This window comes from Canis aureus, chromosome 14 (assembly GCF_053574225.1).
Source record: "Canis aureus isolate CA01 chromosome 14, VMU_Caureus_v.1.0, whole genome shotgun sequence".
NCBI lineage: Eukaryota > Metazoa > Chordata > Mammalia > Carnivora > Canidae > Canis > Canis aureus.
Genome location: NC_135624.1, coordinates 46,571,927 through 46,594,450, shown reverse-complemented (window position 1 = coordinate 46,594,450; position 22,524 = coordinate 46,571,927). Strand labels below are relative to the sequence as shown.

The following is a 22,524-nucleotide window of genomic DNA, read 5'->3' as shown; positions in this document are numbered from 1 at the left end:
CACATTTTTGCATAATCTTTCCTTATTGTTGAGTGGTGAAGTTTCTAAAGTCTCCAATGAAGAATTGTGGAATGAAGCAATAATTTAATTTAAATCTACTACACACACACACACACACACACACACACACACACACACACTTATAGTTGGTCCTTGAACAATATGGAAGGTAGGACCACCAACCCCTGCATAGTTGAAAATCTGAGTATAACTTTTGACTCCCTAAAAATTTAACTGCTAATAGCCTACTTTTGATCCAAAGCCTTCTTAATAACATAAACAGTTGATTAACCATATTTTGTATATATATTATACACTGTATTCTTATAATAAAGTAAGCTAGAGAAAAGAAAATGTTATTAAGAAAATCATGAGGGTCCCTGGGTGGCTTAGCAGTTTAGCACCTGCCTTTGGCCCAGGACGTGATCCTGGAGTCCTGGGATTGAGTCCCACATCGGGCTCCCTGCATGGAGCCTGCTTCTCCCTTTGCTTGTGTCTCTGCCTCTCTCTCTCTCTCTCTCTCTCTCTCTCTGTCTCTCATGAACAAATAAATAAAATCTTAGAAAAAAGGAAACCATGAGGAAAAGAAAATACATTTATAATATTGGGCTGTATTTATATTTTTAAAAATCTACATGTAAGTGGACCTATGCACTTCAAGCTTGTGTTGTTCAAGGGTCAACTGTATGTGTGTGTGTATACACACACACACACACACACACATACACACTTTATCCAATTTCTGCATTATCCCTCTTGCACAAAATCATTATATTGATAAATTAAGGTTAGACCCAATTGTTTCAAACTTTGATTTTCAAACAGGAAGGAAAGACTTTATTCAAAACTTCTGCAGTGAGGGGAGATAATAAATGTAACTCCACTGAAACAAAAGATGGGAGAGTTTTTTAAATCCATGGGTGCATTAGCAGAAAGTACTAGTGAATCCTATTCGTGAGGATGCTCAATGTGATAATGCTACCTGTGTGTGCTGATTGGCGCTCATGTAAGTTAAGCTCTTACCCTTCCATAGAGACTGGGAGAAAGAACCCTCATCTTCCCTAATGATTACATTTCAAAGGAATGGCTTCCAGGTCCTTGAGAAAGACGTTCCTGGGGAGACAGATTTAGGTCACACCTTCAACAAAAAGCCATTTGTGTAAATCTATTACTTGCCACTTTACATATGTGTTTTATTTTAATTATCCCCCAAAACTCTAAAAGACACTTGATGTTAACCCAGAATACAAATGAGGAAATTCAGTCTTAGATTAAGTAAATTGTCAATGCTCACATATTTATGAAGCCTGGCTCTAAGTCCCAATTTCTTCATTTGTAAAATGGATAACATCACATATTTCACAGAGTGGTGGGAAGAATTAAAAGCTCGTGTTTTTTATACCGTGCTGGCTCCATGTGGATTGAAAACTTCTCCATATGTGCTTAGGTATGTGGGCTCTGAAGACTGAGCACCTTGTTTTGAATTTCTAGCTTTTCTACTTCTTAGCTATGTAAACTTGAAGTTACTTAACTGCTTTCTATGTGTTTTCTCGTCTACTAAAATGGGGGTAAAACCGGAACTCACAGCATATGATTGTTATGATTAACTGAGTTAATACACATTCCTTGGAACTTCGGTATCTTAGAACAGTACCTTAATACAGTACCTTAGAACTTCATCCCATAAAGATTAGCTATATTTGAGATTATTAATGGTCTCTTCTAACTATTGAATGCATCATTAATTTTATATTCCTCAACTTTGATTTTTTAAAAAATTTACAGTAAAGATACTGCAGAATCTACTTTGTTTGTGGGACTACAGTGGATTAGTTGGAAAGTACAATCTTATTCCAAGATTTCTACCATTTATGTGGAGGGAGAAACATAACACATTCAATTATAAATGTGTAATTCAAAATCATGATATATTTTTTAAAAATGATTTGTTATATTAAGATGGAATCTGTTCTGCTTTAGGTTTAATTTAGAATTTTAGTTTGATCCAGAAACTACTTTAAATCTTTCTGGAAATAGGTAGTATGATCATCTTAAACAGTCAATGATACAATAAGGGAAATATATAAAATGGCTAATAATTACAGACTGAAATACATTTTTGAAATATTCTTTTCATCATTTTTACTCTATTCAAATTTGAGTGGAACTAAATTGCTTTTGCTTTTTTCTCTTTTTCACACACACAAAAACATATCCATTGTGCTTTGAAGTCAGGTGATTCAAAAGCCTTGAAATATACTGTACTGGCTTTCAAAAGCTCATATAGAAGGATAATCATCAGTACAAGCGCTACACTCCTTACCGCAGACACATTTTGGTTTTCACATGATTTCCCACCAGGCTGGTAGTGAAGTAGGCATTAAAGACATAAGGACACTGTGTCTCTCAAGAACTGCTCTCAAGCACACATCTTATCCTGATTCTGGTGCAATGACTTAAGACTTGAGACTTAAAAAAAAAAAAATCCAAGGACAAGAAGAAGAGAATGTGAACTATAGCTTGATTTCATTGGATGACTAATCTAGATGCTTAAAAGTCTTTAAGTAACTTATATGTTATAATTTGTGGTTTTTTGGTTTGTGAATCAGCCATGTGATGGAGGTTTCCTTGCATTACTTGTTTGGGTTTCCATTTAAATTACTGGAGTTCAGTTTTGTTATCAATGGGATAGTTTAACTCTTCTTGAAGTCTCCCACTCTCCCAGCTTCCTGACTCTTTCCTAAATTTTTTTTTTTCCTGTCATGGCCAATCTTCTTAAAAGAGTAGATTAATTTCCTTCAAAATACTTTCACTTCCACTATCTTACTGAAAACATTCTTATCTAAGGATGTTAATAATTTATTATCAAATCTGCTGACATTTTCTTAGTCTCACTCTGCTCATCTTTCATTTATGCATTTTGCAAATATTTTGCTAACTCTTTACCATGAGCAATGCATTTCACTCATCATGGACAGTGATGGAAATTGGTGAATGAAGAAGTAAGTCTCTGCATTTATGGAGGTAATGGGATATTTCAGGGGAGAAGTAAAGATGGAAGATGGATTTTAGATAAAATAGTCATTGCTGAGGGGGTGACATTTGAGCTGAAAATGGACAGATGAAAACCCCATGTGATTTGGGGGAAAGAATATATCAGAAAAGGGACAGTAAAAGAGGCCCTGAGGCATCAAAGAGGTAGGCATTTTAGAGGAACTGCAAGAAGAAAACTTCTGGGGGCATTTGCCTTCCTTCTCCTTGTTACATCTTAACATGGGTTTAGTGATGTGGCTTTTGACAGGTTATCTGACTCTCTGATCATCCCATCTTTATTCTCCCAGCCTTTCTTCTACATGGGCATTTTCTTTCCAGGTGAGGGGATGAATGTAAAGTGGATCATAAATACTCTACTGGGAGTCTAATGCCTCAAAAAGCCTGAATTTTGTTCTTAAAAATCTGATAATTCAAGTAATAGGATACAAAATGCAAGGCCAAGGAAAAATGTCATGTATCACTTAGACCTGAGGTTAGCACTCGCAGAGCTAGGTGAGACATCTGTCACAGTCCTTGGCACAGATTGAATTTTCTGCGCTTGTAGTCCAGTGTAGTGGTTTAGAACTACAGTGTCCTAGTATTTATACTAAAAGTGGCTCCCTGGAATCTCAGTCCCCACCTCTGACACATAACACTACTGAATCAAAATACCCATTTTCACAAGATCCTAAGGTGACTCAAATGCACAGAAACCAAACTCATAGAAAGGGAGAATAGATTAGTGGTTGTCAGAGATGGGGTTGGTGGCAGGTAAGGGAAACAGGTGAAGGTGGTCAAAAGGTAGAAACCTCTAGTTATAAAATAATTAAGTCCTGGGGATGGAATGTACAGCCTGACTATAATTAACAATACCACATTGTGCAGTTGAGAGTGGCTGAGGGTCTATCTTAAAAGTTCTCATCAAGAGAAAAAAAATAACTATTTGAGGTGATAGACATTAACTAAACTAATTATGGTAATCATTTTACAATGTATACATGTATCAAATCATTATGATGGATATCTTAAACTAATACAATGTTATATGTCAATTATATCTCGATGAATCTGGAGAAAGAGGTAAAGTTTGATAACCAAGGGGTTTTGGAGTCAGACTAGCTGGAATTTAAATCCTGGTCCCACTTCTTATTACATATGTCGCCTTGCTCAATTTAACCTTCCAGAATTTTAGTTCCGTATCCTTACTCTTTTGTTCTCAAAATAATATATTCATTATGCTTTGAAGTCAAAGGATTTAGATGTCTTTGAAAATGGTTGTGATGGCTTTCAAAAGCCATGTGGGAGATACATGCAGGTGCTGACAATGATTAGGTTTGTTGGAAAGACTAAAAAAAGATGTATACAGCTATTAGCCCATACTGGATGTGGGTTTGACGTATACATACACAACATGATAGTTAAACTTCTCTCATTTGCCAAATCAATTAAAAATGAACCATCAATTTAATATTTTGGATAGAGTTGAATAGGGTTAGCAGGGAATGGGCAGGCTGTACTTATGACCTCAGCTATTGAGCAAGCTGCCAGAAGATGTACCATATGACACATACAAATATTTTCTTTTTTTTTTTTTTTTTTTTTTTTTTTTTTTTTTTTTTTTTTTACAATTATTTTCTTAACTAAATTTTCCCAGTATGGCTCCAGCTGCCTTTTCAGAGAAATCTTGTCAGGTAAGAAGATTAAGGGAATCAGATCAAATAGGAAATAAAAATTGCTTCTAATTGAACTGTTTGTTCTGACTTTATCCTGCTAACAAGGAAGAGCAAACCAAGGTGGTCTGAAGTGCTTTCTTGAATTTTTCAATGCGGTTGTCTTGGATCACAAATGCCGGCATAGCTGCTTCTTACCAAAGATGGACCACTGGACACCTGTGAAGACTTAATAAGGATGTTTCTATCTTTCTTTGCACTATTGTGTGTTGTACAATAGAGCCTGGAAGCTCAGTGTATTAAAAAAGAAAACCAACAATGTAACGATCTGGTTTAATTCAAAAATTATTTATTATCCACAATCTCAGGAACTCTGCTAGGTCACAGGGAAAGAAAGATAAGTATTCTACACTCAGGAGTGGATGCTCTAGTATAGTGCAGAAGCAGACTCTGTGAGTATGATAAAAATACCTAGTTTCTCGTTGCCCCCAAAATTAAGACTAGAATTACCATATGATCCAGTAATTCCATTACTATTTACCCAAAGAAAATAAAGACCCAAATTCAAAAAGATACATGCACCTCTATGTTCACTGTAGTATTATTTACAATGGCTAGGATACAAAAGCAACTCAAATGTCTATTGATAGTTGAATGGATATATAAGGTGGAATATTACTCAACCGTAAAAAAAAAAAGAATGAAATCTTGCCAGTTCCAAAAACATGGATGGACCTACAGGGTATGATGCTAAGTGAAATAAGTCAGTCAAAGACAAATACCATAGGATTCCACTGGTATGTGGAAATTAAGAAACAAAACAAATGAAGAAGACAAAAAAAAAAAAAAAACAAAAAAAAAAAAACAAAAGAACACTACTCTTAAACACAAGGAATAAACTAGTGGTTGCCAGAGGAGAGGTGAGTTGGGGGCGATGGATGCAATACATAAAGTGGATTAAGGGTACACTTATCTTGATGAGCACTGAGAGATGTATAGAATTGTTGAATCATTATATTGTACACCTGAAACTAATATAACAGTATATGTTAATTATATCTGAGTAAAAAAATAACTAAAAAAAAAATCTAGCTCCTTTTTGAAATGTAAGTTGGCTACTAAAAATCCAGCATAGCTTCACTTTTCTCATATTCTATCCTCCACATTGCTCCTAGAAAGGGACTTGTTAAAAAATAATTCTGAAACAGTCATTAGCCTGTTTTCTAAATGTGGGATTGCTCATCACTATTGTAACACTCTGTATGAGGACCCCACTTACCCTTGCATGCTTGACTCCTACACTTAGCCACACACGGTATTTTCCATCCACTCCAAGACTTTCCAAGTATTTCTACTGCCCTGATAGCTGTTTCCTTCCCCTGACCTCTTCTTTTTTTTGGTAACCTGTTCAGCATTCCTCATAATTGAGCTCAATTATCACCTTCTTAAAAAATCTCTGTTCTCCTCATTTTTCTTAGAAGACTTACGCTTCTGTTCTTTTGTGATCCCATTTCATTTTGTACATTTTCACTCACGATACTTTGTACAATGCATAGCATTTATTCCTTTCCCATATTCTCTCTGTAAAATATATGTACCATTCAACTTTGTATCTCCAGCAACTGGTTACCCTGCTGGAACACAATTGGTGCTCCATAAAAGTTTGTTGAATGGGCAACCAGAGTTTAATCACATATGGTATTTGCCTGATATAGACTGACATTTATTGTAATCCTCAAACCTAAAACAGGTTGAATTTATATAACCAAGGACATTACATGCCAACTTCAGTACAAGAAGTTTGATATTTTATTTGGTCACTATCAGTGATCTTCAAACATGTTTATTGATTAAATGTCATGATTATTTAATGAAGTCTATATTAACTTGATAATATACTTCTTTTATACCTTTTCAAGACTCTTTTGGAATAGTCTTCAATGTCACACATCATAAAGGGGGGAATAGAGGGAATGATTTCTTGATTTTCCTTCTAAAGCATCTTGAATTTCTGACAAACCAATGAACTCAAAGAGTAACAATATTTTTTTGATATATAGGAAATTTCACAGAGGAGTATTGATTGCAGTTCAACAAGCACAATATCATTTAACTTGGCAGCCAAAATACAATTTTCCCTTTTAAAGGTCAATTATATTTGGGGTGAAAAATCAACCAGAAACACATCCAGTAAATAAAATGGGTCATCTATTTAAAATGATACTATCTTGAACTTTTAAAAAATTCTAAATAACTATAGAATAATGAAATTAACCTCACTGAGTGGATTGTGAACTAATTCTGAACTAACTCTGAAGACAAATAAATGTCAGTTTTTTATTTGTTTGTTCTTAGTGGCTAATTTGACTAAGACGACACTCATTTAGATTTGTATTTTGGGTTATATTTATTCATTAAGTTCTTATATAGTTTATGCTTTTATCCAACAAATACTACATGAGTGCCTACTATGTACCAACCATGATCTGGTCACTGGGATTATAGCAGTAAACAAAACAAAGTTTGTATACTCAGGGAATTTACAATCTGGTATTTAGAGATAGGAATCAAAGTACTAGGAAGTACATACTTTGAAAAATAGTTATAATTGTTAAGACAAAAAACAAATCAAGGCAAGAGGAGATAGAGTACATAGAGTGATAGAAGACCTCTGTAGTCAGATGACATTGTGGGATCTGAGTGAAGGAGTCAGCTTTGTGGACTTCTGGAAACTTCCAGCAGAGGAAACGTAAGAACAAGGGCCATAGGCAGGAGTCAGCTTGACGTATATGAGCAAGAAGGCCTTTGTGAGAAGAGTAAAGTGATTGGAAGGATAAGGTAGAAAATAAGGTGCAAGAGGTACCCTGGGGTCAGATTATGTGGTGTCTCAGTTTGGATTCTTTTCTGAGTGAGGTGAGAAGTCTTCAGAAGGTTTTTAATAGAGAAGTGACCTAATTTGACTTCTGTTTTAAGCATCATCATGGCTGCAGTGCATCTAACAGATTTGGAGAAGAGGCTAAAAAACTTAAAGAAAGAAGCTCAACTAGAGAAAGTTCATGGAATTTCATGCTAAATTGCGTACATGTCTGTCTGTATGAATATGCATGAACATTTATTTTCATGGAGGGCAAAGTTCATTTCTTATACCAACCCCACAGAAATATCTGTGATCCAAAGAACTACAACTGTCAAGGAATAAAAGTAGGCACGTTCGGGTAATAAGTGATGATAGTCCCAACTAGAGAGGAAGTAATAATGTAGGTGATGAAATGTAGTTGGATTCAGGTTTTATTCAGGATATAATTAATTTACAGTCATGCTTAATACATATATGCAGTCAGTTCCACAAAAAGAAACAATTACTTCCCAGTGTGGATTTAGCTTAATTTCTTAATAATTTTGTGGCTTGAAGTGAAATTTGGGCTTGGGTTCTAAGCCTTGTCACCAGGAATCTGTGTGGTGTTAACATTTCTTGATATATTCTTGCTTATCTACAAAGCAGATTATTATGAGGATCATATGTAACCTGTAGGTAAGCATGCTTTGTAGATTCGAGAAGTCATCTAGTACAGAAGCTAAATGCAATGCCAAGAGAAATGGAAGCACAGATCCTACTTCTTCATAATATTGCTTCCAATATTTACTACATTTGCAGCCTTTTGAAAGTTATTTAATCACCCTTGGACCTTTATTTCTTCATTTAAAATAAGGATTGGGGCATGTGGGTAGCTAAGTCAGTTAAGTGTCAAACTCTTGCTTTCAGCTCATGATCTCAGGGTTGTGAGATGCAGCCCTGTGTTGGCCTCTACACTGGGTGTGGAGCCTGCTTCAGATTCTCTCACCTTCTCCCTCTGCCCCTCTGCCCTTCCTCCCCTTTCTCTCTCTAAAATAAAACAAATAAGGATATTAGTTTACCTAAGAGGGATTTTGTGAGACTGCAGCAAAATAATCCACCCAAATTGTTTTTTCATAAGTTCCTGGCATATAGCAAGCACTCCAAAAAGTCTAATATTTTATTCAATTGTTAGCTACCATGACTTCACAGTTTGGATAAAACACCTCTAAAAGCTATTGAACAATAGAGCCAAAATGGTCTCTCAAAAAAGGGAAACTACTATAAATAGTATGATGGGATTAATATTGTCCTGTTTAGTTGAAGATATTCCTGCTTTAGTAGGATGTTATTTTTAACTTATTTTTCATGAGAGAGAATTTCTGAAATCCATGGTTATTGTCTTTGCATTACTATCAATTTAGGATAGGTGGAGTACCTTAAAGATTCAGAAAAGTAAACTGGTTAGAAATATGTGTAATTTCATGAGACTCTAAAATGTATGGACCATATTCACCATTGTCTCTTGTTATTAGACACTAGATTCTCTAAATTGTTAGGCATTTTTTAAAGTATATTTGAGACCACCCAAAGGTTTTCAGACAAGTTTCCTCCACCAAGTGATGTTTACAACTGCTTTTCTAATTTTAGCCAAGTTAAAAATTCCAAATAGGGACCTTTCTGTGATTTGTGGTCCATATTCTGATGCTTAGTATGCGTGCCAGTGTGCTTAGCACACAGTTACTGACTTTCTAATGGACAACTGAAAGATCATTTAAATGCAGTGATTACAAGAGAGAGCTCAGGACTGACTCCTCAGGTTTGTTTTCCTGAAACACTCCTCCCACCAATTAGTTCCCTGGCTTTGTAAAACTGAAGGCACATTCAGGAAATGTTGATCAAAAATCCTATTGTTGGAATAGAATTTAATTTTTTAAAAAATATTTTATTTCTTGGATGGTTTTCTAATGCTTAGCTTTATTTTGATTCTTTTAAAAAGTGCATAAGTAAACTTAAATGTTAAATAATTTATATTAGAGTGGCCTGATATTTGGTCTGAACAGATGCCTGGCCAAGGTTTCAGGAAGCCTGGGCTCTTGTCCTTTCTTTCACTCTTAAAAATTGGTAAACTCATTCAATTCACTTAACTTTTCTCAGCCTTACTTCTGTCACCCATAAGAATAACAGTTTTGGACTAAATAAGTTTTGAGGTTCATTCGTGTACTAGGATTTGAATTGCAATGCACTCAAAATAGTTTAGTTGTGATAGGGAGAATTCAAGACTATTTCAAAGTTTCTCTTTCAATTAATTAATATTTCTTAAGCATTGTATATGAAAACATGAAGAAGGTACAATGATTTTATGTGTATTATTTAGATTCCTTTAATAAAAGCATTTAGACTCAAAAAATAAAAATAAAAAATATTTTATTTATTTATTCCTGAGAGACACACAGAGAGAGTCAGAGACACAGGCAGAGGGAGAAGCAGGCTCCCTGCAGGGAGCCTGATGCGGCACTTGATCCCAGGACTCTGGGAATCACAACCTGAGCCAAGGCAGATGCTCAACCACTGAGCCACCCAGGCGTCCCTAGAATTTAATGCTTTAAAGACATTTTGAGAAATGTGCTCAGTGTCAGAGCAATATTATGGATTCATGCAATATTTGAAAAGACACTTGATTAAGCGCTTTGGGGACCTCCTGGAAAAAGCTATATATAGGCCAGTCATGAGAAGCTTTGAACATTGCTTGATGTTTTCACTTGGTTAAGTAGAGCACAGCCACACATGGTACTCCTCCATGAGACATCTGAGCAAGAGGAGAGCAACAATCTGTTGCTGTCAGCACTTGGAGCTGAGATCTGCAGACCAATATTTGATCACTGTTTTCATTGTAAGGGATCAATAACTACCATTTACTAAACTCTTACTATTTGCTGGTTACTTTACATACAGTGATACATAATAGAAAAATCTTGTGAGTTGATGCTATTAGCATCTTCAGATGAGGAAGTACTGACACTCTGAATACTCCAAAGTTTCACAGACTTGAACACAGTTTTGGATGATTCCATCACTACCTAATAATACAGAATACTATCTTTTACAATAAGACTGAGCAGTGGATGATTCCATATATCTTCTGTCAGGAAGTTTTAATGTTGACCTTTAGATTTGAGGCTGAAATTTAATTCATTTTTTCATATGATTGATTTCATGTAAGCTACGACCTTTTACTCCATGGTGGGGAGATGGTACAAACAATTCCCAAAAAGTAGGAGTCTTAGTTCCTTCTAGGAATTGATTATGGAGGAAGAAAGAAAGGAAGGAAGAAGAAGAAAGAAGGAAGGAAGATCGTATTTTTCTGGAAGAACTGGAGGAGCTTTGCAATGACCTAATGGCCTATGCATAATCTTGTGAGAAAATGTGTCCAGTGGAAAAATTGATGGGTTTTGTTAACTTTTTTGCTCTAAAGACTGGTCAGTTTTATAAAAGCACAGAGATTAGCATTGAGAAAATGACTCCTTGACAAAAGAAAATGAAAAGTATATTGCAAGCATAAGCAGAACATTGTTTGAGACACCATGGAAATAAATTAAGTTAAAAATATTCTAATGCCTATTTTAGAGATGGAAAAGCAGGTGTGTTAAGCCTACTGCCCTGTAACCCAAACCATCTTAGGAAGAAATAACAAGTGAAACATAAAACCATGGTACAGCAATGTAATCATTTTGTGGTAAGAAGGTGAATCTCTGACTTGACCTGTTCTCCAACTACTCTGCCTAAGATATATAATATTCAAAAATCTTGCATGGTGGAGACTCTTGGATCTCATGAATCCCTCCCAAAGCAAGGAGGGAATTGAGGCCACCACACATTAGTGGATATATCATTGTGAAAAATGAGGGAGGCACCTGGGAACCACGGTTACTTATGCCATCTTGTTGTCTTTGAGATTTGCTGATTAAGGAGCAAACCAAGTCAAATTAACCTCAGCTGAGTACAATTTACCATTTTACCTGAAGCTTGACCTTGGATTGGCTTCTGTAGTCTGATGTAGCTCATGGGAGTACAACCAAAGTTGTTAAAAGGAAATAATTAAATTGGGGAAAGAATTGAGGAGAGCAAGGCTTGACATTGCTTTGTTGTAGTGCTAAAAGCTGCTCTATCACTGCTGTGCATAGGTTACAGTGAAATGAAGTAAGGGAAGGTGGAGCAATACAGTTTTTATTGTTTTTTGGTGGAAATGCAATCATTCCCCATCCATCCAGCCACTCATTCATCTACCTAGTCATTCATTCATTCAGAAACAATATTACATGTTAGCATTATATCAATTTTTAAGGAGATAAGAGAAAGGTACAGAGTTTTTACCCTTAACAATCTGAAAATATGAGCACAACACAACACATAAGACAGATGAAAGATCATAAAGTGTGGTAGTAATAGGATGACTAATGACTGAAAGGATGGCTATTTTGGTAAAGTGGTGGGGTTATACACAGAATGGATTGTAAAGAGTGGTTTTCTCCAATGTTGTTCTGATGTCTACAAATGGAAGCAATATTAGAATAACAAAGGGTGGCCACAAGCTTTCTCTAGAGAGAACTGAAGGTTTTAAAGTGTGGTGAGGAACCACATTATAGTAGCCAACAATGGCACGCTGACAGAACAAGAGTCTAATGCCGGTGAATTGGGATAGGACCAAGAACTGGAGTAACTATTAGGGCAGAACCTTCAGTTGAGGGCTTGTGAAGGATGAGGTGAAGAGATTAAAGTAAAAAAAGCATACAGATCAAGTGTGACTGTCTGGCTTTTTTTTTTTTTTTTAATAAGAATGAAGCTGGAGGTCTATCAACTGCGAAGTGAAGTGATCCAAAGTATTATCCATTTGATTATATTTGCATTGGATAGGAGACAGAATAGGATGAAAAACAAAAACAAAACTGCGAGCTATGTGAGTTAAGAAAGTAGCTATAAACTCAGGGATGCAAAGCAACACAAGTGGAGGTTGGAGAGGGTGGTATAAACAGATATAGTGATTTAATTGTTTAGAAGCAGCAAATGGGGAAAAAAAGAAGATATCTGTACAGCATTTCATTTCCAAAGTTTGGTAGAATGAGGAAACATAGGAGTTCCAAGGAAGAAATGAGTGAATAGTCATGCTTTTTAGAGGAGTAGCAGATCACAGATCCAGAAGACAGATAAAAAGGTGCTGGTTATCTTATATTATTCATGGAATTATCAAATATGAATCAAGAAAGGAGAACTGAGCTTAAAAAGAAATGTGCTAAATGAGTTATATACAATGAGGCAAGAAGAGCTGATAGTATGCTAGTTTATCTGTTGGTACCACTTTCTTTAGTATTAGTAATTGCCTCACCACCCCAGATATTCCTGAAATGCTTGAGGTTCATAGAAGCATATGACTGACATTACTTCACCTCTTTCATATCAACACCATATGTTTGCTACCTTAAATGAACCACACTACTGAACTGCAATCACAAATGTAACCTGAACTTTGACAACTAAGCTAATACATCCACTAGCAACAGCAGAGTTAGTCCACATAAGAGGAAAGTTGGTACACAGGAGGCCTGTAATTTTCACAGCAAAAGGAATGCCTGAATAAATGAATAAATAAATAATAGGCAGAAAAGTATTTCCAGACATGGCAAAGAATCCTAGATTCTTTGGAATTATGTATCTGGCCCACTTTATGGGTTGAGGTTTAACTTCTAAAAGCAATATGTAAAAATCTCTGAACTATAATCCTAGAGTCTGCACTGCTATTGCACTAGCAAAGGAGTCCTTTCATACACATAAAATTACATATTATTTTCTAAATTAAAGCCACATATTTACTTTGTTTTAATCATCATCATTTAATCACCCCCTATTGCTGATTTAAAGTTGGTTGGTATTATTCTGTACGTTAGTAAACTGAACACCAATAAAAAAAAAAAAAAAAAAAAAAAAACACCAAAAAAAAAAAAAAAAAAAGAATAAAGTTGGTTGGGGAATGTGGGTACAAAGAAACAACTTAAAATTTTTGTGTTAATTTTGTATTATGTACAAAGTACAACATTAGAAGTTAACAAACAAGGACCAGAGAATTATAACAAAATTCCACATTATATCAGTAGCTATGCCATGAAATAAGATTTTATCTTCTGATTCAAATAATGTTCCTCATGCAAATAAGAAGCAAAATGTCTTCTTTTCTAAATATCAAGGGAGCTCTATAACATGGTTATTACCAGTTGATCAGCATGAGATTCTACAGGATATCTGGTTATCAATTAAAAACATTAGAGAATATTTCTGATTCTTTATGTGAAAAATCTGAATGTCATGCTTTATTTTCCAGTGTGAAACCATGACTCTCTACTTATGCTTTTCTATATCATATCATCCTGGAGTTTAAAAAGTACTGCATTAATAGTAGTGAATAGCAAACCTGATTATGATTCCCCCTCCAAAAAGAAAAAAAAAAAAAGAAAACAGAAGATGAACAAAAAATGTATTCCAGAAATCTCCCTAGCAATTTTCTGTGATATCCTAGGAAATTTCTCACATGTTCCTATGAACAAGTCTTTTTATAGCACTAACATAAGATTATGCACTTTTGGGGGCAAAGTTATTAGTGCTTCTAGTCATAGGGTCTGAGAAACTATGGGGGCTCAAAGTACTAGTGAGAAAGAGGCTGGAACACTGGCCGTACTATTAGAGAGCCCCAAACTAAGTAGTCTAAAGCAACATATAGCTTTAGTCACTTACCTCTATAAGTTTGGGACTGCAGCTTGCACAAGCCAGCCTTACTGTGAGGTCATTAAAACCCAGAATGCTTGCAGGAGTAATCTCCCTTGGAAGATGAGATAATAAGCAAAATTTACCAAATATACAAAGAAGATAAATACTATGAAATCTTACACTTGGGCAAATAGTAATTATAATCATAATAATAACAACCATAATAGCAGCTATTCATGAACACTAATTAGGTATCAAGCATCATACTAAATGCTTTATATTTATATCTTGTTATTGTTCTAAAAACCCTGTGAGATATACTGTTATTTTCCTTCTCTTAATGGGTGAGGAAACTGCAAGACAGGGATAGAAAGTAACTACTCAAGAACAGGAAGGTAGGAAGTTATGGAGCCAGAATTAAAACTTAGGCATCCAAGTCCAGTGTTCATATTCTTAGCCATTGTGTTCTACTGCAATGTGAAAGAACTTTAGTTTACACGTAACTAATATTCCCAAGTAGATAAAAGAGTAAAAAGCATAAATACAATTATTTAGGTTTTTATTTAAAAAATCCATTAGAAAATGCAGAAATTAAAAATATGCTTATTGAAATGAAAGTCCCAAATGATGAGCCAAGTGGTACACTGGACACAATTGAAGCTTGAATTATTGAATGAAAAAATGAAGTTGAGTTCACATAACGATCTTAGTGTAAAAAAATTAAAATATTAAAATTATGAAAAATATTGAGAAACATAAATGGAATAGACCTAGAAGTTCTAACATAAGCCTAATAGGGACTATAGAAAAAGAGTATATGGAGGATGGTGGTAGATTGATATCTGAAGATATGATAGCTGAGAACATACCAGAATTAACAAAATACATGAGTCTTCAATTTGAACAAAATATCCCAGAATATTGAGTAAACTTAAAAAAGAACAAAAATCACATAAACAAAAAACCCCACACCAAAGGACATTATAGTCAAATCAAGTATAGGATCAATACAGAGAGAAATTCTAAAGTATAATAGAAAGAATGAAGGCTTTAAATTAGAAATGTAATTCAAATGAACCCCCAAAATGCTGAGTTAAAATCTCTTTAAAAGTAGAATTCTAGGGTTACTGGGTGGCTCCGTCGGTTAAGCGTCTGCCTTCAGTTCAGGTCAAGATCCCAGGGTGCTGCGATAGAGCCCCCTCATCAGGCTCCCTGCTTGGCGGTGACTCTGCTTCTCCCTATCACTCTGCCTACAGCCCCCTGCTTTTTCTCTTTCTCTCCTATCTCAAACAAATAAACAAAATCTTTTTTAAAAAAGTAGAATTCTATACCCAAAATCTAACACCAGAACCCAGATGAAATAGACATTTTCTAATGTATGAAACCAGACTCTTGCTGCTTACATTCCAGCAAGAAGGAAAATAAAATGAAAAGGAAGTTGGGGAGTGAAAGAAACAAGAATAAATAACAACAAATATTATTAATTCCTGCTAGTAAATGCCAGTGAGTATTGACTCTTAAAATATCAAAGCAATACATTTGTAAGCTCAAAAATGAGCTACGATTAAAATTCTTGACAATAAAAATTGGAAGACATTCAGAGGATAGTTAAAGCAGAGGATCTCATATTTGTAAAGGGACTAAAAAAACTTGTAAAGCAGACTAACTTTAGACTTTTCTAGAAAAAGATAAATCATTTGTATAACTTTAAAATATAAATGTGTGTACATCAAGAAGCTAAAAGAATATTGTTTCTCAATATTTTAAAATTCTTTATAAAATTAAAAAGAAAGCTAAAGTAAAAAAAAAATAATAAAAATAAATAAAATAAGACACTAGTGATTTGGGTACAATCCTTAGGTCTGAAGCCAGGCCAAATTTAGCATTTCAAATACAGACTATATAAAATTTGGAGGCATTCATTATAATTTCACCCTGACTTCCTCAGACTCTTAGTTAGGCTAATGACAGTATTAACTTTCTGGGAAAAAAAAAAAAAAGGAAAATCCTAGTTTAAAGACTATGTCAGTTAATTAATTCACCTTTAGATAAAAGGTAAACTATCTTTGACTTTTTTGTTTGTTTGTTTCAGGTGCAGAATTTAGTGATTCATCACTTACATAAAACACTCAGAGCTCATCCCAAGTGCCCTCCTAAATACTCATCACCCATTTAACCCATCCCCCACCCACTTCCTCTCCAGCAACTCTCAGTTTGTTCTCTATATTTAACAATCTATTTTATGGTTTGCCTCTCTCCCTCTTTTTTCCGTTTTGTTTCTTAAATTTCACGTATAAGTGAAATCATATGGTATTTGTCTTTCTCTGACTTATTTCTCTTAGCATAACCTTTGACTTTTAGACATCCAGGAAGTGTCTATTATCCATTGATGTAGAAATAGCCAGTATTGAGGAAAACTTTAATATTTCCCTTAATTGATGGACTAAATTTTTGTTTTATTTGCTCGAAAGATTTACTTTTTTGTAAGTTTTGTTTTTTCATTGTTGTCATCCCTGCTGAAATTGGAAAAGAAATAAGATTCTAAGCACAGAATGAACCTATACTATGAACAATGTTGGCAAGTCATTCTGGATCAATTGATCAAATAAATGAGGTGGGCTTAATTCTAGGAGGTTATTTGGGGGTCTTGGATGGAGAGATCACAAGTTTAATTGGAATATTTCCAATCTTAGCTGTACCCTTGACATTAAACATATACTTTTCTCCCTGGACTGCTGAAAATCATCATGTCTATTTTTATCCAAGGTTTATATGCAAATTAAATAGGGTCTAATGATAAAACATCACACTGATATTGTACATCAGACTAGCTGCCATGCTAATATCTCATTCACACACATTTTATAAAGTACACATTAGAAAACTCTATTTTCATGTGGTTTCCTGAAATCAAAAAAGACTTTTGATTGTCAGAGTATTGAGAGTTTGACATATAATACATAAACTGCCTTTTTGGACACTCTCTTTTAGTTTTAGATTACATAATTCAGGATTATAAAGTTAAGGAGTAAGCTAAAGAAACAGTGCTACGCAAATATATGAGTAGGAACATTTTGAGTGATTGGTTGCAGACAAATTCTACAAGCTTTTGATGTCCCTCAACAAAAAGAGCTTTGCCAAGAGCAGTTAATCATATGTAAAGTCCTAACAACTCCTAATGAAAATACTAGTCAATAATTTAATAATCTAGTAAATCAGAAACAAAGCAGCTGATACAGACACAAGAGAGTCATTTGTTTTTAGCCTTTCAGGCAGATACTAGCTGAATGGGGAGAACTTCTAATCCAAAGCCAGATACTCTTCTGGTCAAGTCCATAGGCTTTGTAGTAAAGTTCCATGGGTAAGTTATCTAACCTCTCTGAACTCTGGTTTCCTCATTTGCTACAAAAAAGTATAAAAGACTTCTTGTTGTGATTTAGTTCTAATTTCAAGGCATTATGGTCTGAGAATATGCAGGGGACGATCCCAATCTTTTGGTATCGGTGAAACGCCGGGACACCTGCACCCCAATGTTTATAGCAGCAATGTCCACAATAGCCAAACTGTGGAAGGAGCCTCAGTGTCCATCGAAAGATGAATGGATAAAGAAGATGTGGTTTATGTATACAATGGAATATTACTCAGCCATTAGAAACGACAAATACCCACCATTTGCTTCGACATGGATATCCAGGACCTGGAGGGTATTATGCTGAGTGAAGTAAGTCAATCAGAGAAGGACAAACATTTTATATGTTCTCATTCATTTGGGGAATATAAATAATAGTGAAAGGGAATAGAAGGGAAGGGAGAAGAAGTGGGTAGGAAATATCAGAAAGGGAGACAGAACATAAAGACTCCTAACTCTGGGAAACCAACTAGGGGTGGTGGAAGGGGAGGAGGGCGGGGGGTGGGGGTGAATGGGTGACGGGCACTGAGGGGGGCACCTGACGGGATGAGCACTGGGTGTTATTCTGTATGTTGGCAAATTGAACACCAATAAAAAATAAATTTATTTAAAAAAAGTATAAAAGAAAGAAAGTATAATATTGTCCTCTGGACTGTTGGAAATATTAAATAAAATTACAGTTGTGCTTGGCACTTAATATCACTTGATAAATAGTAATTGTTTTTATTGTAATAGGTATTAGCTCCCATCCAAAACTGTACAGGATTAGTAAGATACTTAGAAAGAAATCACAAAGTTCAAGTGAAGAGAAATCCCAAAGGATAAATACATTTAGCTGCAAATTTAGAAATGCTAAGTTGACTCAAAGAGAATTTTAAAAAGCAGCCAAATAAGTGTCTAGGGGTTTGCCTTCCTTAAATAGGAATGGTATGAAAAGCATCAGGAGGCATATGATTGTTATAGAGTACTTGATATTATTTTTGCCTTGTGATGTACCTTATATTTTTATCATTATTTTTAACATTAATGTTATTTTATCGAAAATATTTTTCTCCATTTAAACACATAACATCTTAATGTGTTGCTTCAATTTTCATGTAACTCTTAACTAGATCCAAAGAAGAAAGAATTCCAGCTAAGTAAGCCAATGGGAAAATACAGTATGCACAGTACAAATCCACTTTGGAATAGATTTTGCTGGAACATGTCTCTTCTATAGGTGAATGGCATCTGTGATTACATGAGTACTTGAACATTTTCTGTATCAGGGATTCTTCTTCTTTGCATAAGGAGCTGTTAGATGGGAAAAGAGATTGTGGCTTGTGCCTCTGCTATTGGGCTATTACTCTGTGCATCTGTGCAAAGAGTACATTTCCAAAATGTATGTTGGCCATTCTTTATTGCCACTTGAACTCTCAAGAAAAAATAAAAGACTGCATGGGGATGAATAGAGTGCTCAGAGCATCAGAGATGTTAGTGCCAGTATTAGGGTTTCTATTCATTTTCTGCATTGACAAGAGGTGATTTAGTCACCAGGAACATGTCTGCTAGGCTGCCAGGCAATGGATAGAGAAGATATTAGAAACAAAAGGCTTCACTTTTTCTCAAATGGTAGAAGCTTTCTCTTCTTTTTGTTTAATGATCTTGAAAATGTTTGTTATAACAGCACTTAGAACAGCACCTTGTGTGTGGTAGTTCCTCAACAGTATCTATAGTAAAGTATTAAATGAATGCATGAGCTAAATGATAAGCTAATGGTTAAACCATATCTTTAATTTCTACTGAAGAATCTTAGGATGGAAATAATAAGCCAGCTAATAAAAATGGCAATATTTATTTTTTGAATCTTTACTAATGTGCTAGGCTCTATACCTGTTTTATACGCATTTTCACCCTCAATTATCAGGAAAGCCCTATGAAGTTGTGACTACCTTTTTTTTTTTAAGATTTATTTATCTATTTGAGAGAAAGAGAGAGAGAGGGAGAGTGCGCGCAGGTCGAGGGGCATAAGATGAGGGAGATAAGCAGCGGGGAGTCCCATGCAAGAATGAACCCCAGGACCCTGAGATCATGACTTGAGCTGAAATCAAGAGTCAGATGCTTAACCGACGGAGCCACCCAGGTGCCCCAAGTAGCTATTATTTTTAATTTCCACATTTCAAGGGAGAAAACTGAGATTTATAATTTGAGAATATTACCCAAGGACATTCAGCTGGTTCTCTAGCTTGTGGCAAGGCCAGGTTAAACCTTGTGTCTTGTTCCTAAGTATGTGTTATAACCAATGCCTAACACCCTCCTGGCTCTGGAAAGCAGGCACAATGCAGTGGCAGGGGTGTGGTCACCTCAGAAGCCCAGATACTTAGAATTACCTCTGACATTTGCTGGCATACTAGTTGACTTGGCCTGGCATTCTAGCTCCAGAAGCAGTCACATTGTCACTTTTGTTACCCCGTGATCCCTATGATTTTGTTCCCAAAGCCTTGCTAAAACAAAGAGGAATTTCCAAAATGTTTAGAGTGGAGGGAAAATATAGGATATACAATAGGGAAGGAATGTGCCTTTGCTGTGTTTCAAATGCTCATCAGTGGCTCTGGCTGATAGAAGAGGACTAACATCCTCCTAAATTCCAAACTTTAATTTAAATTCATGATCTTCTCTTAATGGACTAATCCCAAAGTCCTAGTGGATGCATTATGATTCAGAGTGTAAATTTGTTTGGTCCCAATGTCAATTCTTGATTCTCCTAACAGAAGGAGGAAAAGGGAAGGTAATCAAGGAATCGATTTGGTGCGTAGAGTACTGAATATTTAGGTGGCTCTTCTCAAATCTGTTCTTGCAGCTGCTAAACGTCATGGGCAAAAGATTTCCCCAGCACCATTTCAGACACTAGGGTATTGCAGAGATGGCCCCGGTAGCACCACACCTGTTTAAGTGGACATTAGTTTTCTTTTTTCTTTACTATATACCATTTAGGCTCATTATTTTGCTATTATTTCTTTTTGACACTTTCAAACATTGGAAACAAGTTAAATATCCATTTTGGACAAAATAAATGGCCTAAGAGTATGGCCCATGGTTCTCACAGGCATGTAGTAGTAACATTTAAAATTTCTTCACAATAAAGATAGAGATAGGGACCCCTGGGTAGCTCAGCGGTTGAGCGTCTGCCTTTGGCCCAGGGCATGATCCTGGAAATCAGAGGATCGAGTCCCACATCAGGCTCCCTGCATGGGGCCTGCTTCTCTCTCTGCCTATGTCTCTGCCTCTCTTTGTGTCTCTCATGAAAAAATAAATAAAAATCTTAAACAAAAAAACTACTGTAATAGTCCTGGCACGAGGTGGTGAGGGAGGTCCTTCCTGAGGTAGCAGGAATACACAGGAAAGCACCTCCAACCAAAATTTAAAAAAAAATAAATAAATAAAAAAATAAAGATAGAGATAAAAACAGGCCATAAAAGTCAAACCTATAACAAAGAAACTCATTATACTATATTTTCTCTAGAGTAAACCATAAATGCTACACGCAACTGTAGCCCCAAATTTTATTAAGATTCTTAGTAGAAACTAAATCACTTGGCATCTCGTTTGGCATGTGAATTTCCACCTGAAAGACACAATGGAGGCCGATCTTCAAAGACTCTTCATCTTTTCCTAAAATGGCATTCCTTATTGCCCTTTTTATATGGAGTGAATAAAAATGACTCTATATTTTCAGCACATATGGTTTCCTTGGTACAGAATTACCCTGTGACACAAAAGATGAAAGTACATAACATTTGAAAATAATGAGCAATAACAGAGGTACCTGCACCAAGATAATGGCTTCGTTCTTTTCTGGCCCCACTAATCCAATGACTCAAAACTCTAAGAACATAGAGAAGAATGAAATTCTTTTTTGTCCAGTTTGAACAAACCTACAGAGATTCTAAAAGGTTAGAGACAGATACCATCAAAGGTAATCCAAATGATTCTGTAAGGGTCATGAAAGAGCCTTCCATTTAATCTTGAAAGCATCGGCACCTTCCAAGGAAGTGGAAAAGCACTTTAAAGAGATAGACTCTCAACTTGCAGAGCAGTCCTTAAGAATAGGAATAGAACTACTATTTACTGAGTGCTTACTATGTGACAGGTACTTTGCTATGCATTTTAGACGCATTTCTCACTTAATTGTCTCAGTAATCATATCCCATGGGCAGTATTACAATCCTATTAAAGAAACTGTGGCATTGACAAGTTAATTGTCATGTCCAAGGTCATACAATTAACATACTGGAGAATTAAATGGTTGCATCCAAGGACTGTCTGCCTCCAACATCCATGCTTTTAATCTCTGTGATTAATGTTTCTGTTAGCTCTATAGCAATATGGAGTTACAATGCACCCAATAATCCACTTAATCAACCTGACACTCAGAGCTGGAATCCTACTTGCAGCATCTTTGACATGTATTTGTACCCTCCAAGCTCTATCTAAACATTGCTAGTAATGGAAAGGCCGATGTGAGAGAACGGTAAGAAAAAAACAAAAAGCAAGAAACACTTTCCTTTTCACGTCACACACATTAGTTCTTATAAAAACCTGAAAGAAAGGTGGCTATCACTACAGACATTCAGTGGATAAGGAAACTGAGGTTCAGAGAGGTTGCATAAGTGATCCTGAGATATACAACCAGTAAATGGAGGGGCTTGTTTTCTAAAGCTTAAGTTCTTTCCTTTCCACCAGCCTACCTGCCTCTTGAGAGACACCAGTAAGAAGGCATTAATTCCATTTTTGAGTGTAACACAAATGTTTATAGTGCACTTTTTTTTTTCACATTAGGCTCA

At 35.5% G+C, this 22,524-nt stretch overlaps 1 protein-coding gene and 1 long non-coding RNA gene across 4 annotated transcripts in view; both read right to left on the bottom strand.

Annotated features, from left to right (window-relative positions):
* Positions 1-22,524, bottom strand: part of GABRB1 (gamma-aminobutyric acid type A receptor subunit beta1) — a 368,711-nt gene that overhangs the window by 205,397 nt on the left and 140,790 nt on the right. The gene's annotated exons all lie outside the window — the stretch shown is intronic.
* LOC144283608 (uncharacterized) lies at positions 800-21,558 on the bottom strand. Its single transcript, XR_013352168.1, has 4 exons — positions 21,507-21,558; positions 14,320-14,404; positions 2,324-2,469; positions 800-1,113 (listed from the first exon to the last, which is right to left on the bottom strand). It is a non-coding gene; the product is annotated as an uncharacterized LOC144283608 (long non-coding RNA).